The sequence below is a fragment of the Saccopteryx leptura genome, chromosome 7 (assembly GCF_036850995.1).
Source record: "Saccopteryx leptura isolate mSacLep1 chromosome 7, mSacLep1_pri_phased_curated, whole genome shotgun sequence".
NCBI lineage: Eukaryota > Metazoa > Chordata > Mammalia > Chiroptera > Emballonuridae > Saccopteryx > Saccopteryx leptura.
This window is the reverse complement of record NC_089509.1, coordinates 49,214,138-49,232,484: the sequence shown is the minus strand read 5'-3', so window position 1 is coordinate 49,232,484 and position 18,347 is coordinate 49,214,138.

Below are 18,347 nucleotides of genomic sequence, written 5' to 3'. Positions count from 1 at the left end.
TCTTTCATCAAATAAGGGTCTTCAGATCCATAGAGTAGCTTAAGTCTGAGAACAAAGTAAGAAGAGGCAATTTTCTATCATTTTAACTAATTAATTTAACAACCAACAGGCCTAGGATTTTTTTCACTATATATACCAAGTTGCTCCTTAGTTAGCTACCATTTATTTTGTTTCTAAAGATTACACAATTAATTAGCTTCTGCAAAGATCTGTGAAGGTGAAAACATTTTGAGCATTACTCCATTTCTGTGCTTTATTATGGTTATTGTGTCTACTTGGTCTATAATGAATAAGCCTCCAACTCTCCAGCATCCTATTATTCCCACTGTCATCAAGAAATGCAATTCTGCCTAACTGGTGGTGGTGCAGTGGATAGAGTGTCAACCCAGAATGCTTAAGTCCCTGGTTAGAAATCTCAAAGTTATTGACTTGAGCAAAGGCTCATTAGCTTGAGTTGGGATCATCGACATGACCCCAAGTTCGCTGATTTGAGCCCAAACGTTGCTGGCTTGAAGCCCAAGATTGCTGGCTTGAGAATGGGATCACTGGCTCAGCTTGAGTGCCCCTGTTCCCATCAAGGGACATATGAGAAACAATCAATGAACAATTAGAGCAAGAGTAGTCAACCTTTTTATACCTACCATCCACTTTTGTATCTCTGTTAGTAGTAAAATTTTCTAATCGCCTACCGGTTCCATAGTAATGATGATTTATAAAGTAGGGAAGTAACTTTACTTTACAAAATTTATAAAGCAGAATTAAAGCATATAACAATAATTACTTACCAAGTACTTTATGTCAGATTTTTGCTAAGTTTGGCAGAATAAATTTTTATAAGACAACTTACTATACAGTGTGTCTGTAAAGTCATGGTGCACTTTTAACCGGTCACAGGAAAGCAACAAAAGACGACAGAAATGTGAAATCTGCACTAAATTAAAAGAAAACTCTCCCAGTTTCATACCTATTCAGTGTAATTTGATGTGGGCTCGCACACAGATTTTTTAGGGATCCTTAGGTAGCTATCCCATATAGCATCTACAGTCTCGTCACTGACTGATGGCCTACCAGAACGGGGTTTCTCCACCAAACTGCCGGTTTCCTTCAACTGCGTATCCCACCAAGTAATGTTATTCCTATGTGGTGGCACTTTGTTATAAACGCTCTGATATTCACATTGCACTTTGGTCATGGATTCAAATTTAGCGAGCCACAGAACACACTGAACTTTCCTCTGTACCGTCCACATCTCAACTGCATGGCCGTGGGTTGCTCCGCTGTATACATGGTGTTACATCAACATCTGCGAATGCACACATGCTGCCATATCATCTTACAGAAACTGGGAAGGTTTTCCTTTTATTTGGTGCAGATTTCACATTTATATTGTCTTTTGTTGCTTTCCTGTGACTGGTCAAAAGTGTACCATGACTTTACGAACACACTGAAGTTAAATCTATACTTTACTTATACTTTGCATACATAGAAATTACATTAGTTAATTGAATTATTAGTGGGATCCCTGAGGCTGATGCTGGAAAACTAAATATTGAATATCCGGTTTAATTTTTGTGAGGAACAAACGAAGGTCTCCCCTTTTGGAAATATTTAAGCAGTTTCTTTCTTTTGTCATAATATGATTAACAGCACTAAATCCTGATTCCACAAGATATGAGGTAGAAAAAGGTATCAATAAACTGAATACCATTTTCCACCTATTTGGATATAAGACTGGCATTTTTTTATTTTGTCATAGGTTATCATATCCACCATGTCGAATTTATGTTTACTTTCTTCATCATATCTAATTTCTAACAGTTCTTCGTGGCAAGTTGTATAAGCCTCTTCAATATTTGCGGTAAAAGGATTTTTCATCCAGTCATATACCTTCAATTTCAAAATATCTTCAAATCGTTTTTCCATGTCCAATTTACGTTTGTTGAGGTGGCTACTGAATCTGTCAATATCCTCTGGAGTTACATCATCTTTTATAGATGATAAATGAGGAAACTGATAAAATTCTCTCTTCAATAGATTATGACAAAGTAGTTCAAGTTTGTCAATAAATAATAGCACAATACTTTGGCAACCTCTAAGAGTTTTATTAGCTCCTTGAAGCTACAAATTGACATCATTAAATCCCTTGAAAATATCTGCCAAGTAAAAGGCATCATTCTTTACTGTTTTTAACTGTTGACACAGATTGGTCTCATTATTACTTTCAAAAAATTGTATGACACTATCATATAATGACACAAATCTAGCCAAAGATGTACCCTTTGACAGCCACCAAACTTCTGTGTGCAAAAGTAACTTAATAAAATCTTCATTATTGTCCTGGCAAAGCTGCTGAAACATTCTATCATTCTTTGCATTAGATTTGATCTTGTTTATGGCTCGAATTATTATAGTTAATGATGAATGGAGACTGGTACTTAGATGTTTTCCTACAAGTTGTTGTCTGTGCACCACACAATGAATACATAAAACATTTGGCACTTCCTGCTTCAAATAAGCAACAAGTCCATGATAGTGACCTACTATTGATGGTGCTCCATCAGTAGCACATGCAACAATATTATTCAAAGAAATATTGTTTTTTGTAAAGTATGTTCTCTCTGTATTAAATATAGATAATCCTTTTGTATCTGTGATGAGATTTATTGCAAATAGCATTTCTTCTCATATGTTGTTTTCATCAAAATAGTGTACATATGCCATCATTATCTGCAATGGTAGATTCGTCCAATTGCTTGGAAAATGAAGAGTTTTGGAGAATACTTATAAGTTTGTTTTCAACATTACTTGTCATTTCATCAATTTGTCACTTTACTGTGCTATCACTTAGGGGCAACATTTTTAAAATTTGATGTATATCCTGATGCATTACTGTTGAGATAAATTCTTTTATAAAGGGTATTATTACAGTTTCTCCAATATTATAGCTTTTACCATTTTTTGCAATTATTTGTGAAATGCGATAAGTGGTGATTAATCCATCTTCGTTTGTTGTAAGTTGTTTCTTAAATGATGCAATGATAGTTGAATGATTTTGAAATTTTTTATATATCTCCTAAAAATATTCCATGGGCTTGTCCTTGACATTTGAATGCATTGTAGAAAGATGTTCTCATAATCAACTTGGCTTCATATCTCATTGGATAATGTTTTATAGCACAATAAACACATTGTATGTTGTTTATTTGCAACAGATTCTATGAAACCCATCTTCAGATACTCTGGTGAATAGCTGCATACATATTTTTTTTCTTTTTTCTGAAGCTGGATACTGGGAGAGACAGTCAGACAGACTCCCGCATGCGCCCGACCGGGATCCACCCGGCACGCCCACCAGGGGCTACGCTCTGCCCACCAGGGGCGATGCTCTGCTCCTCCGGGGCATCGCTCTGTCGCGACCAGAGCCACTCTAGTGCCTGGGCCAGAGGCCAAGGAGCCATCCCCAGCGCCCGGGCCATCTTTGCTCCAATGGAGCCTTGGCTGCAGGAGGGGAAGAGAGAGACAGAGAGGAAGGAGGGGGGGTGGAGAAGCAAATGGGCGCTTCTCCTATGTGCCCTGGCCGGGAATCAAACCCGGGTCCCCCACATGCCAGGCAGACTCTCTACCGCTGAGCCAACTGGCCAGGGCCCATATTTTTTTTTGAAACATGGGCTCACAATATTTCATATTTTGCTTGAAGCTGTAAGCATGTGCTTGCTCTCAGAAATCTAACACGCATTGACTTTAGTTTCAATTAACTAACGATATAGCTTCACTTACATAACATGAACAAAACTTATGCACTTGAAGTCTGTGCATAGTTGCGATGTTACAAGTGTTGTGGTTGAGTGAGAGTTTGTCGAGACTAGACTAAGTTAATAAGTATCAATGGTTGTGCCGTTTTATAAAATTTTATGTTGCAGGTGCTGGCCAATGGCATCACTTCTTTGCAATCGGAGCAAAGTAGCAAGACATCGGCAAGTTTTGGCAGTCCAAGTCGGGGGGGTTCCTAGAATGTCACCCTATTAACCCAAAATCCGGGAATCGAGATGAAAATATGAGTTAATTGGTGTCTCCATTGTCTGGCAATTTCTGTCATAGAAAGAAGCGTAGAACCATGGAGTTCTTTGTCTATGGGGTAATAAAATGATGAACTGCTAGTTTTTGGATAAAAACAGCGGTCATAAACTGCCAGCCAGATCGAACAGCGGGTGTGGGCCTGGGATCAGGTACCTGGCCGCTCAGGGATGTGGGCCAGGTGGTCACGAAAGAGGTCAGGTGTGGTCCCAATACAAATGCCCTGTAACATTGTCTGACTGCTGTCCTGATCTTGACTGCTCAACAGCTAGTCGATTAGTATGCAATCCCGGCGCTGTTTGGTTGCTCTGCTACCACCCACCATGAAAGCTGGAACGCCCACTAGTGGGCAGTAGGGACCAGGTTGACTACCACTGAATTAGAGTGAAGTAACTATTACATGTTGATGCTTCTTATCTCTCCCTTTCTTTCTCTCTCTCTCTCTCAAAAATCAATTAAGTTTTTTTTTTATAAAAGAAAGAAATGCAATTCCATTGTTTCATGCCTTGCTATCACATCAGACATAAAGAAAACAGCCAAAATAAAATAGTACTTCAGTTTTCAAGGATCCTGGTGCCCCTCCTTATCAATGGATTCCTTAAGGTCTTGATAAAAAAAAAATATGCCCTCAGTGCCCTTTTGCATAACACAAATAAACATAAGCTGATGAGGTTACACATAATAAACCCACTTTCTCAAGATTTGATTATTTCCCCCTTATTGTGCAAGAGAAGTTATGTTATTCACCTCATTGAATATAGGCCACAATTGATTAAGTCCAGCCTTTACACAGGTAATCTAATAAGACTGTTAATGCCACTCCTAGGTGCTCAAGATAACAACTGAGTGAATTAACCCTTATCAACCTAATTCAGCCTTGTATTTTTTCTTCCTTGGTCTAACACCCATATAATTCACTTTCATGTATATTCATCATACTCCTACCAATAGAAATCAATGAAATTCTAAAGTCATTCTTGCTAGAATATTTCTTTTTCCAAGACCCAGTCTTGTACTTTTCCTGCTGGCTTTATTTGAGTGTAATGCTCATTACCAGCCTACGGAAAATTAGGGTTGGTAAAGATTCTTCTTGAAAGAATAACCATAAGCGTGTGAAGCTAGTACCTTAGACCTAGTCACAGAAAGGCTGGTTCTCTCAGATACAGGTAAAGAGGCTGTCTCTTGCTGGAGAGAGAGGTCAAAAGGTATAGAGAGTCAAAGTTTGCAGCTTTGTTTTTCTATCTGCCCTAATGTCCCTAGTCTAACACATAAGGTCCTTCTTCCCACCAGTCCCTTACCTCCGTATGGAAGACTTAATGGGTTTTATTTGTCATCAAATCTTCAACTGTTACACTCATGTCATGGGCTTGAACCCAATCATATTTTATCAGCTTCAGGAGATAAGAATCTCCTTAAAAGCTTCTACAAACTTAATTTTTCTATTCCTGATCTCAGCTGGATATTCATTTTCTCTTTTGTAATTTTTAAGAATGTCATGTAATGCCAGTGCCCATGGCCATGGCAGGCAGGTTCACATTGGATTTGGGCAGACAATAGAGGAACCTGAAAACCAGAAAGTAGTGGCCATTCCCACTAATTATATTCTCTCAATGGCAGACAAGCAAACAGGCAGAAAAAATTACTTCTTATGGCAGCAAGCTGAAGAAGAGCAAAATGGCCCCTCACAGTGATGGGCAGGCCATCCACCAAAAATTGCCCTGAGGGAAAGTCCCTGTAGCCTTCTGTAGCCTACACACATGTAGCTCTGCATTGTGCTCACACACTAATCATGCAAAGTGCAAGTGAGCAAGCCTAACACAGCTGTTTTCCCCTATAGGTCATTAAAGAAGCCAGTTGATTCGACCTTCTTTATAATAACTATTATTGGTATAATGATAAGTGCCATAGCCACCCCTTTATACAACACCTTGCCACTACATTGGTGATAATTTAAGTAATCATAATGCCACTGTATGCTATGGATTACCCTGCGCAGCAAGAAGTTATCAATGCACTCTTCCAATATGTAAAAACGTAATCCCAGAATCCCATTTGAAAGTCATTCATGAGGCTACTTGTAGTAATAATCACTGTGTTATTCTTAATATACTATAGGCTATGGAGCCAGGAGAAAACTATATTATTTTATCCCAGCAAGAAACAGATAGCATACTAAGATTAAAATAATCAGAGGGGAATTTATCAAAGGGATTTCACAAAGTTGTGAGCAAGATATAGGGAACCCATGACATAAATAAATACCTCAGGATAAGTAATAGCAGAGGTTCTGTCACCTCCCCTAGGTATGAAAGGGTAATATGGACCTGGGTATATACTAGCAACAGGAAAGAGAAAGCTGGGTAAAGAAGACTAATTGATAGGAGGTATATATAGTTAAAGAAGTCAAATAGCCCATTATAATACCTTAGAGCAGTGGTTCTCAAAGTGTGTGCCAGGGTGCACTGGTGCACCCTAGAAGATTTCCAGATTTGCCCTATGGTATTCCAGAGAAATATGTGCCTGCTGGGCACCAAAAACGGAGTTTAGATTTTTGGGAGACAGAGGTGTGGGGAATTGACTGTAAGCTGACAGTCTGCCCAACCTCCCACCTCACTTGCCTGATTAGGTTACAAAAGGCTGTTAAGCTGTGGTGCTGGATTGTTTACACTACCCCCCATGTTCCCCAGAAAGACTGGAAATAAGTTTCTTCTATTTTTTGTTTGGTGTAAAGTTAAGATGATATGTATAGTGGGTGTTTTCTGCACACAACACAATTAAGAATAAAAAGAGAGGAATTATTCAATGTATTGACAAGGAAATGAGAGTTTGCCTTTAAATATATGCCCAAACATTGAATAAATCTCTAGGACACATCAGGCTCATGTTTCTCATAAACACAAGAATGAAAAAACTTAACACATTTGCGCTGGGACCTGCCGAATTTATTAAATCTTACTAAGAATGTATCCTTTTATATAAAAAGATACAGTTTTTGTCATTTTTAAAATTTTTAATCCCTCTTTTTTATGAATTCTATATATATATATTTTTTCATTTTTCTGAAGCTGGAAACGGGGAGACAGTCAGACAGACTCCCGCATGCGCCCGACCGGGATGCGCCCGACCGGGATTCACCCGGCATGCCCACCAGGGGGTGATGCTGTGCCCCTCTGGGGCGTCGCTCTGTTGCATCCAGAGCCATTCTAGTGCCTGAGGCAGAAGCCACAGAGCCATCCTCAGTGCCCAGGCCATCTCTGCTCCAATGGAGCCTTGGCTGCGGGAGGGGAAGAGAGAGACAGAGAGGAAGGAGAGGGGGAGGGGTGGAGAAGCAGATGGGCACCTCTCCTGTGTGCCCTGGCCGGGAATTGAACCTGGGACTACTGCACGCCAGGCCGACGCTCTACCACTGAGCCAACCAGCCAGGGCAAATTCTAAAATGCATAACTCAAAAAACTGTAACATAAAAATGTTTTTTAATGTTAGAATAAATTTAATTTTGTCATATTTATTTTGTTTAATTACCATGAAAGCATGCTTAGACTTTGTATATTTTTTCTTTAATATTTGACTTAATTATTATAACATATTTCTCAGAATTTTGTATATAGTGTGCCTACAATTATTTGTAGGATTTTAAATGCCCCCTGACCTCAAAATATTTGAGAACCACTGCCTTAGAGAGAAGCCAGGATAATAAATACCTCGGCTTCTTCCTCCTTCCTCTCCAGTGCAAGGGTTTTCCATTGGTAGGATCTAATCAGAAAACAGAGGGCAAGAGTATCCATTGTTACCTCTTGTGACATACATCAAAGTGAACTGGAGAAGAAACAGCAGCTATCCAGGACAACACTGGTAACACTGGGATTCAAATAATTTAACAACCGGTTCTCTGCCCTAATGATTGTTTTAAGTGTAAAAAAATGATATACTGAAAGGTAGTTTACTATTTCATGCATTTAATACTTAAATAAGAATAAAAGAGGTACACAAAACTAGATGTTATAAGAAATGGTTTTAAAATATTAATAAAAATATTAAATAATACTTGATAAAAACAATAAAACTGTAACTTAAGATATTTCCATCTTGCTTCTTGATTGGCATCCTCACTTGCAATTTTTTTACTATGGGCACTTAGAATACGCTGTTGCGCAGATGAATGTTAAAAAAGAGTAAGGAATGTAAATTTGTGATTTCCACATTGAAAACCCTGATTACAAGTGCCATTTTCCCAACCAGTTCACAGAACTCACCAGAAAATTAGGTATTGGTTCTGCTGAACCAGTACGAACGGACTAAATTCCACCACTGCTTCCAACTTAGTTTCTCCAGTCTTATTCTCTCTAATAAGGGTCAGACTTTTAAACCCAACTGTCCTTAGATATCTGCTAAATGTCTCAAATTAACATATTAAAATGGAAGTCATGGTTTTGTCCTCCTATTCTCACTTATACCTCTCCCTCTTGTCTTCCCGATCTAATGCCAGCTTCCTCAGTTACTCAGTTTAAAAATCTAGAAATCATTATTGATTTGTTTTCCTCACACTCAATCCATCATAAATCTTGTCATTTTTGAGTCTAAAAATACATCCCAAATCAGAACATTTCTTATTACCTCAACCACTACAATCCTATTACAACTAATCATTATCATTAGACAATTATAGCAAACTCTCAATTTTACTCTAGTTCTGCTCCTGCCGTCTTAAACCCTATTATCCATGCAGGAACCAGAGTGAGCTTTGGAAAATAAATATCAGATCATTACTACTAACCTGCTCAAAAACATCTCATTAAACTTAAAAATAAAATCTAAATTCCTTATCACAACCTAGGATGCTCCATAACATCTAGGCCCTGTATACTTCTCTAGATTCATTTCCTAAATGTACTCTATATTAAGGTCTTTGTATTTACTGTTGCTGCTTTTTAGAATGCTTATCCCCAGATCTTCAACTGATTACCTTGTATCACTCAATTTTATCATGTTATATCATCTCCTCAGAAGGCCTTTTCTAACCACCAAATCTTAAGTACTATACACCATAACTTTCACAATCCACTCATCTACTTAATTTTTTCATTATCTCAAATTACATTCTTTGATGTTTTATTTATTGTCTGTCTCCCCCAATAGAATACTAAGTTTTATAAGTATAATAAATGTGTCTGTCTTCATTTCTCTATCCTCAGTGCCTAGAACAGTATCTAGTACATAATAGATGTTCAATAAATACAAACATTTCATAATACTAACAAGTCCAAAAAGTCAAGTCTCACATAATGACTGCTTACTTTAAGGTTAAGGAAATGACCAAGAGAAGTCTGGTAGCTTGCTGATCAGGAGTTCTAGGATTCAGGTCCCCCACCGTCAATTGTAGTATATCTGATTTCATTTTACTGTGGAGTATATTATTGAGTTTTACTGTGTATTTTGAATAGGTAAATAATTACATGCATAAATTGAATCAGTTTAGTGTTTGTACATTATTCTTCTAAAACACTTGTACTCAATGTACCCACATATAAATTTATAATTTCCCTTCTATTCAAAAGCATGCCATGTACCCTCTGTGTATTTTTTATTTTTGATAATGCTAAACAGTCAGTCAGCTATCAAGGCTAGAAACCTTATAAATCTTTAAGTTCTACTCAGTCAAGTAAATTTAATGTTAATAATATGGCTCAAACCTGTTTATTCCTTTTCATTTTCTGTAATACTTCTCTGGCTCAGAATTTCTTGTATGGTTTCTTAATAATCCCTAATCTTATCTGCTTCTACTTCACTTTAATAAGAAGTATTTAAGTTGCAGTATTTTTCTAAAAACTGGATCAGTCAACTTTATGTGTCTCAACTTTCATCGTTCAGATCTTTGCTAATTGTATCCTCATATCACATGTCCATGAACATTCTTATCTCCATGTTGCTATTACATCCTCCATTTTGGAATTTTCTTCTTTCCTTCTTTTCAATTTAAATTTTCATTTATCCTTCAAAGAAAAACTTAAACTTAAGTAGTATTCCTTTATTGCTCTAATTAGACTTAAGTGCTCTTCTATTTTGATGCATATTGATTATGCCTCCAGTCTCCCTTGAACTACAGCCATCCCTCGCCATATCGCAGCTCACTTTTCATGGTCTCACTGTATTGTGGATTTTAAAAATGTATATATCTACTTTTGTATCATGGATTTTGCGGTATATAGGTATTTTTATATATTCATTATTTTAATTATTTTTGCAGTAAAATAAGCATTTTCTAGCCTAAAAAATTGAAAAAATATAAAAAAATATAAAATATTAATTAGAACATATTAAAAGAATATCAAATCATCATCACCTTCATCTTTCAAGTTGTAGTATATTCACTGGTGAGTACTCATATAGAATTTTATGTTGTTAAAATTACATAGGTTTAGAGGACCTGAAGATGGCAGCAGAGTAGACGGACGCACAGACGCCCAGCTCTCACCACCAAACTGGAATACAAATCAATTTAGGAAAAATCAGCATGAAAAACAAACTCTGGACTACAAAAACAGCTATCAAAAACCAAGGAGCAAAGAAGAAGCCACAAAAAACCTGATAGAGAGTGCCTGAATCTCCCCTGCTTACAGGAACGGAGGGGGAGGGGGAGGCTGAGAGCCCAGAGGGGATCTCACTCCAGGAAATAGTGCAGAAAATACTGTTCACAGCCATTTGCCTGGCAACCAGGGAGCGAGGTGTGTTGAAAAGATCAGCTTATCTCCCAAGTGGAAAGGAGAGAGAGAGGGACAGACTGTGAGGGGCTAAGGAATGCAGGAGATGACCTAAAAAAGCTGACTCATCCATGCTGGAGGCAGCCATAGCTGGAGGAAGGACTAATCCTTCCACAAAACAGCACTGAATTGGTTCCAGATCAGAGATCTCCAGACATCTCTCCAGCTCCAATCAGCGCAACAAGACACAGCTGAAAACAAGAAGTGGGGAGGAAGGGCAGTAACTCAGGTCTCCATGGAGATCTGAGATACACCTCCCTCTACTGAAGCTGAGAAAACACCCTTCCCCCAGAGAGATTAGTTAGTGGAAGAGGCCTTCAGAGTCTCAGTTTACACTCATCACGTTCCTGGATACAGTTTCAAGGAAACCCCTGCTGAGATCAGTAAGCAAGACTATCACCTGTTAAGAAAACAAACAAATCAAGACTTCAAAGCTGTCCAAATCAGAGAGTGGATTACAAATAATAGCTGATACCAACCCAAGAAGACCTAGAAATAACACAATTGAAAACTGGAGGAAGACAACACCAAGCCTAGATTCAACCAACAAAACACCCAAACACAGATAATGAGAACACAAAAAACTGCAATCCAAATGAAACCACAAGAGAAACCTTCAGGAGATGAACTGAGTGATATAGAAATAATCAAACTTCCAGATGCAAAGTTCAAAATAATGATTGTAAGGATGCTTAGAGATCTTAGAACAACATGGATGGTCATTATGAACACCTAAATAAAGAACTAGCAAGTATAAAAAATGATATTGAAATATTAAAAAAGAATCAGTCGGAGATGACAAATACAATATCTGAAATAAAGACCACAATGAAAAAAATTAAAAACAGGATGGATAGAGCCGAGGATAGAATCAGTGAGTTGGAGGACAACTTGAATGAAGGCAAGAAAGCAGAGAAGAAAAAAGAAAAGAGACTCAAAAAGTCTGAGGAAACTCTTAGAGAGATATGTGACAACATGAAGAGAAATAACATCCGCATCATAGGTGTTCCTGAAGAAGAAGAAAAAGAACAAGGGATAGAGACTTTGTTCAATCATATCATAGCTGAAAACTTCCCTAAATTGATGCAGGAGAAACTCTCACAAGTTCAAGAAGCACAGAGGACTCCATTAAAGAGAAACCTAAAGAAACCTACAACAAGACACATCATAATTAAAATACCAAAGCTAAGTGATAAAGAGAAAATATTAAAAGCTGCAAAAGAAAAAAAAAGCTATCACCTACAAAGGAGCCCCCATAAGGATGACATCCAACTTCTCAAAAGAAACACTTGAGGCCAGAAGGGAATGGCAAGAAATATTCAAAGTAATGCAGAACAAGAACCTACAACCAAGACTACTTTATCCAGCAAGGCTATCATTTAAAATTAAAGGAGAAATAAAAAGCTTCCCAGACAAAAAAAACAAACAAACAAACAAAACAAAACAAAAAAAACAACAACTAAAAACTAAAGGAATTCATTACAACCAAACCAATGCTGCAGGAAATGTTAAGGGGCCTGTTGTAAACAGATCAAAGTGGGAAAAGAATATAGCAAAAAAGGAATACAGCTTTAAAGAATAAATGGCAATAAACAACTACATATCAATAATAACCATAAATGTAAATGGATTAAATGATCCAATCAAAAGACATAGTGTAGCTGCATGGATAAGAAAACAGGACACATACATATGCTGTATACAAGAGACACACCTTAGAACAAAAGATACACATACATTTAAGGTAAAAGGATGGAAAAAAATATTTCATGCAAATGGAAATTATAAAAAAGGTGGGGTAGCAATACTTATAACAGACAAATTAGACTTTAAAACAAAGGATATAGTAAGAGATAAAGAAGGCCACTATATAATGATAAAGGGAGTAATCCAACAGGAAAATATAACTATTATAAATATCTATGCACCTAATATAGGAGCACCTAAATATATAAAGCAGACTTTGATGGATTTAAAGGGTGAGATCAACAGCAATACTATAATAGTAGGGGATTTCAATACCCCACTAACATCACTAGATAGATCCTCAAGAAAAAAAATTAACAAAAAAACAGTAGACTTATTGGACATACTAGATCAACTCGATTTAATAGATATCTTCAGAACTTTTCACTCTAAAGCAGCAGAATATACATTCTTTTCAAGTGGTCATGGTACATTCTCTAGGATAGACCACACGTTAGGGCACAAAAGTGGTCTCAACAAATTTAAGAAGATTGAAATCATATCAAGCACTTTCTCCAATCACAATGGCATGAAACTAGAAATGAACCACAACAGAAAAGCTCAAAAATTCTCAAACACATGGAAACGAAATAGCAGGTTGTTAAATAACAAATGGATTAAGAATGAGATCAAAGAAGAAGTAAAAAAATTCCTAGAAACAAAAGAGCAAGCATACAACAACTCAAAATTTATGGGACACAGCAAAAGCAGTACTGAGAGGGAAGTTCATAGCACTACAGGCACACTTTAAGAAGCTAGAAAAAGCTCAAATAAACAACTTAACCCTGCATCTAAAAGAACTAGAAAAAGAACAACAAGTAAAGCCCAAATGTAGTAGAATAAAGGAAATAATAAAGATCAGAGCAGAAATAAATGACGTAGAGGCTAAAGAAACAATACAGAGATCAATGAAACTCTGAGCTGGTTCTTTGAAAAGGTAAACAAGATCGATGAACCTTTAACTAGATTCACCAAGAAAAAGAGAGAGAGGACTCAAATAAATAAAATTAGAAATGAGAGTGGAGAAATAACAACTGATACAACAGAAATACAAAATATTGTAAGAAAATACTATGAAGAAATGTATGCCAAAAAACTAGACAACCTAAATGAAATGGACAAATTCCTTGAAACATACAATCTTCCAAAAATTAATCTGGAAGAATCAGAAAACCTAAATAGACCAATTACAACAAATGAGATTGAAACAGTTATCAAAAAACTCCCAAAAAAGAAAAGTCCTGGGCCTGATGGCTTCACAACTGAATTGTACCAAATATTCAGAGAACTAACTCCTATCCTTCTCAAACTATTTCAAAAAATTCAAGAGGAAGGAAGACTTCCAAGCTCCTTTTATGAAGTGAGCATAATTCTGATTTCAAAACCAGGCAAAGCCAACACAAAGAAAGAAAATTATAAGCCAATATCTCTAATGAGTATAGATGCTAAAATCCTCAACAAAATATTAGCAAACCGGATCCAACAATATATGGAAAAAATCATACACCATGATCAAGTGGGATTTATTCTGGGGAGGCAAGGCTGGTACAATATTCGAAAATCAATCAATGTGATTCATCACATAAACAAAAAGGAGAAAAACCACATGATAATTTCAATAGATGTAGAAAAAGCATTTGATAAAATCCAGCACCCATTCAAGATCAAAACTCTCAGCAAAGTGGGAATACAGGGAACATACCTCAACATGATAAAAGCCATCTATGAGAAACCCACAGCCAACATCATACTCAATGAGCAAAAATGAAAAGCAATACCCTTAAGATCAGGAACAAGGCAGGGGTGCCCCCTTTCACCATTCTTATTTAACATAGTCTTGGAAGTCCTAGCCACAGCAATCAGACAAGAAGAAGAAATAAAAGGCATTCAAGTTGGAAAAGAAGAAGTATAACTATCATTATTTGCAGATGATATGATATTGTATATAGAAAACCCTAAAGTCACAGTCAAAAAACTACTGGACCTGATAAATTCAGCAAAGTGGCAGGATATAAAATCAATACTCAGAAATCAGAGGCATTTTTATATGCCAACAATGAACAGTCAGAAAGAGAAATTAAGCAAACAATCTCCTTCACTATTACAACCAAAAAATAAAGTACTTAGGAGTAAATTTAACCCAGGAGACTAAAGGCATGTACTCGGAAAATTACAAAGCATTGATAAAAGAAATCAAGGAAGATACAAACAAGTGGAAGCATATACCGTGCTCATAGTTAGGAAGAATAAACATCATTAAAATGTCTATATTACCCAAAGCAATTTATAAATTCAATGCAATACCAATAAAAATACCAATGACATACTTCAAAGATATAGATCACATATTCCAAAAATTTATGTGGAACCAAAAAAGAACACGAATAGCCTTAGCAATCTTAAAAAAGAAGAATAAAGGGGGAGGTATCACACTTCCTGATATCAAGTTATACTACAAGGTCATTGTACTCAAAACAGCCTGGTACTGGCATAAGAACAGGCATATAGATCAATGGAACAGAACAGAGAACGCAGAAATAAATCCACAGCTCTATTGACAACTGATATTTGACAAAGGAGGTAAGGAAATACAATGGAGTAAAGACAGCCTCTTTAACAAATGGTGTTGGGAAAATTGGACAGCTACCTGCAAAAAATGAAACTAGATCACCAGCTTACACCACTCACAAAAATAAACTCAAAATGGATAAAAGGCTTAAATGTAAGCCGTGAAATCATAAGCATCTTAGAAGAAAACATAGGCAGTAAGCTCTCTGACATCTCTCGGAGCAATATATTTGCTGATTTATCTCCATGGGGAAGTGAAATAAAAGACCGGATAAACAAATGGGACTATATCAAAGTAAAAAGCTTTTGCACAGCTAAAGACAATAAGAACAGAATAAAAAGACAAACTACACAATGGGAGAACATATTTGACAATACATCTGATAAGGGGTTAATAACCAAAATTTATAAAGAACTTGTAAATCTCAACACCAGAAAGACAAACAATCCAATGAAAAAAATGGGAAAAAGAAATGAATAGACACTTCTCCAAAGAGGACATACAGATGGCCAATAGGCATATGAAATAATGCTCAACATCACTAATCATTAGAGAAATGCAAATTAAAACCACAATGAGATATCACCTCACACCAGCCAGAATGGTGTTCATCAATAAAACAACACAGAATAAGTGCTGGCGAGGATGTGGAGAAAAGGGAACCCTCCTGCACTGCTGGTGGGAATGCAGACTGGTGCAGCCACTGTGGAAAACAGTATGGAGATTCCTCAAAAAATTGAAAATAGAACTGCCTTTTGACCCAGCTATCCCACTTTTAGGAATATACCCCAAGAGCACCATAGAATGGCTCCAAAAGGAGAAATGCACCCCCATGTTTGTGGCAGCATTGTTCACAATAGCGAAGATCTGGAAACAGCCCAAGTGTCCGTCAGAGGACGAGGGGATTATAAATTTTTGGTACATATATACTATGGAATACTACTCAGCCATAAGAAATGATGACATCAGATCATTTACAATAACATGGGTGGATCTTGATAACATTATACGGAGTGAAATAAGTAAATCAGAAAAAACTAAGAACTATATGAATCTATACCTAGATGGGACATAAAAATGAGACTCAGAGACATGAACAAGAATGTGATGGCAACGGGGGTGGGGGTGTGGGGGGAGGGGGGGAGGGGGCGAGGAAGGAGAGAGGGTGTGGGGGAGGGGAGGGGCACAAAGAAAACCAGATAGAAGGTGACAGAAGACAATTTGACTTTGGGTAAGGAGTATACAGCATAATCAAATGTCAAAATAATCTGGAGATGTTTTCTCTCAACATATGTACCCAGATTTATCAATGTCACTGCATTAAATTAATTTAAAAAAGGAAAAAATTTACATAGGTTTAAGAGTGTAGAAAGTGAGAGCATAGGAAGTGTTTATAAGAGTGTGGGAAAGGTTAAAAACAGTGTGGGAAAGGTTTATAAGAGTGTGGGGAGGGTTTATAAAGTCTTAAAATATATATAAATAATAAAATAAATATAAGGTCACTACTTTGCAAATTTTTGCCTATGGGGGAGTGGTTCTGGAACCTAACCCCTGCAATAGATGAGAGACCACTGTATAGTATCAATCTGCCCATCTCTTCTACTATCTTGAAATTATTTCAAAAGCCAAGACTATGTTTTATTTATTCCTTGATTGCCCCAGATTCTTAGCATAACACTAGGCAATATATATATAGGGGTGGGAAAATATGTTAATAATTAATAAATAACCAATAAATAATCAATAATAATACAAGAATAAATTATGTTCCATGTACTCACAATAGTAAAACTACTTTTGCCAAGCTAATAAGTGTGCTGTATATATTTGTTCAAATTCAATTACTATAAAGATGACAATTTTGCCTTATGCTATTAAGAATGATTTCTACCTGATTTCTCCAGACAAATTCTGAGTACTTTTGCAAATTTTTCAGTGACCTCCAAAGATGAAACAATGACTGCAAACCTCCAAATAGCTCCTTACCTTTAAAATGCTTTCAAAAGTACCTATTGAAGATCTACAAAAGTTCCTCAACTGTTGATCTTAATTTTTCAAAGTTACTAGATTTTTCCAACTTTAATGACATAGAATTGACATAAAAAATTGTGTAAGTTTAAAGTATAAAACATGTTGATTTGATACACTTATATATTGTGGAATGATTACTATAGTAGCGTTAGTTAATCCCTCTATTGCCTCATATAAGTAGCATCTAAAAATCTCTTTTAGCAACTTTCAATTAATACAGTATTCTTAACTATAGTCATCCTGCTGTACATTAGATACCCAGAACTTAGTCATTTTATTTTATTTATTTATTTATTTATTTATTTATTTATTTATTTATTTGAATTTCTCTGAAGCTGGAAACAGGGAGAGACAGTCCGACAGACTCCCACATGCGCCCGACCGGGATCCACCCGGCACGCCCACCAGGGGCGACGCTCTGCCCACCAGGGGGCGATGCTCTGCCCATCCTGGGCGTCGCCATGTTGTGACCAGAGCCACTCCAGCGCCTGAGGCAGAGGCCACAGAGCCATCCCCAGCGCCTGGGCCATCTTTGCTCCAATGGAGCCTTGGCTGCGGGAGGGGAAGAGAGAGACAGAGAGGAAGGCGCGGCGGAGGGGTGGAGAAGCAAATGGGCGCTTCTCCTTTGTAACCTGGCCGGGAATCAAACCCGGGTCCTCCGCACGCTAGGCCGATGCTCTACCGCTGAGCCAACCGGCCAGGGCCACTTAGTCATTTTATAACTAGAAGTTTGTGTCCTTTGATCAACATCTTCCCATTTTTCTTCCCTTTCAACCTCTTATCCCAGCCCTTGGAAACCACCATTATATTCTCTATGTCTACAAGTTTGGTTTTTAAGATTCTAAATAGTTTAAGTGATATCATACAATATTTGTCCTTCTCTATGTGACTAATTTCACTGAGCATAATGCCCTCAAGTTCTAGTTATGTTGTCACAGAAGGCAGGGTTTCCTTCTTTCTCATGGTTGAACAATATTCCATTGTCAAAGTTACTAGATTAACTCTTCTGATTATTCGTGGCAACCAAGACTCACCATAATGCTTAGGCATATAGAAATGCCAATTTTGATAAAAAATTGTCAGAAATGGTAACAATCAAATCCAAAGAAATCAAGAAGTATAATTTGGTGGCAGATCACCTCTCTTGCATTTCAGAATCTTAGTAAGTT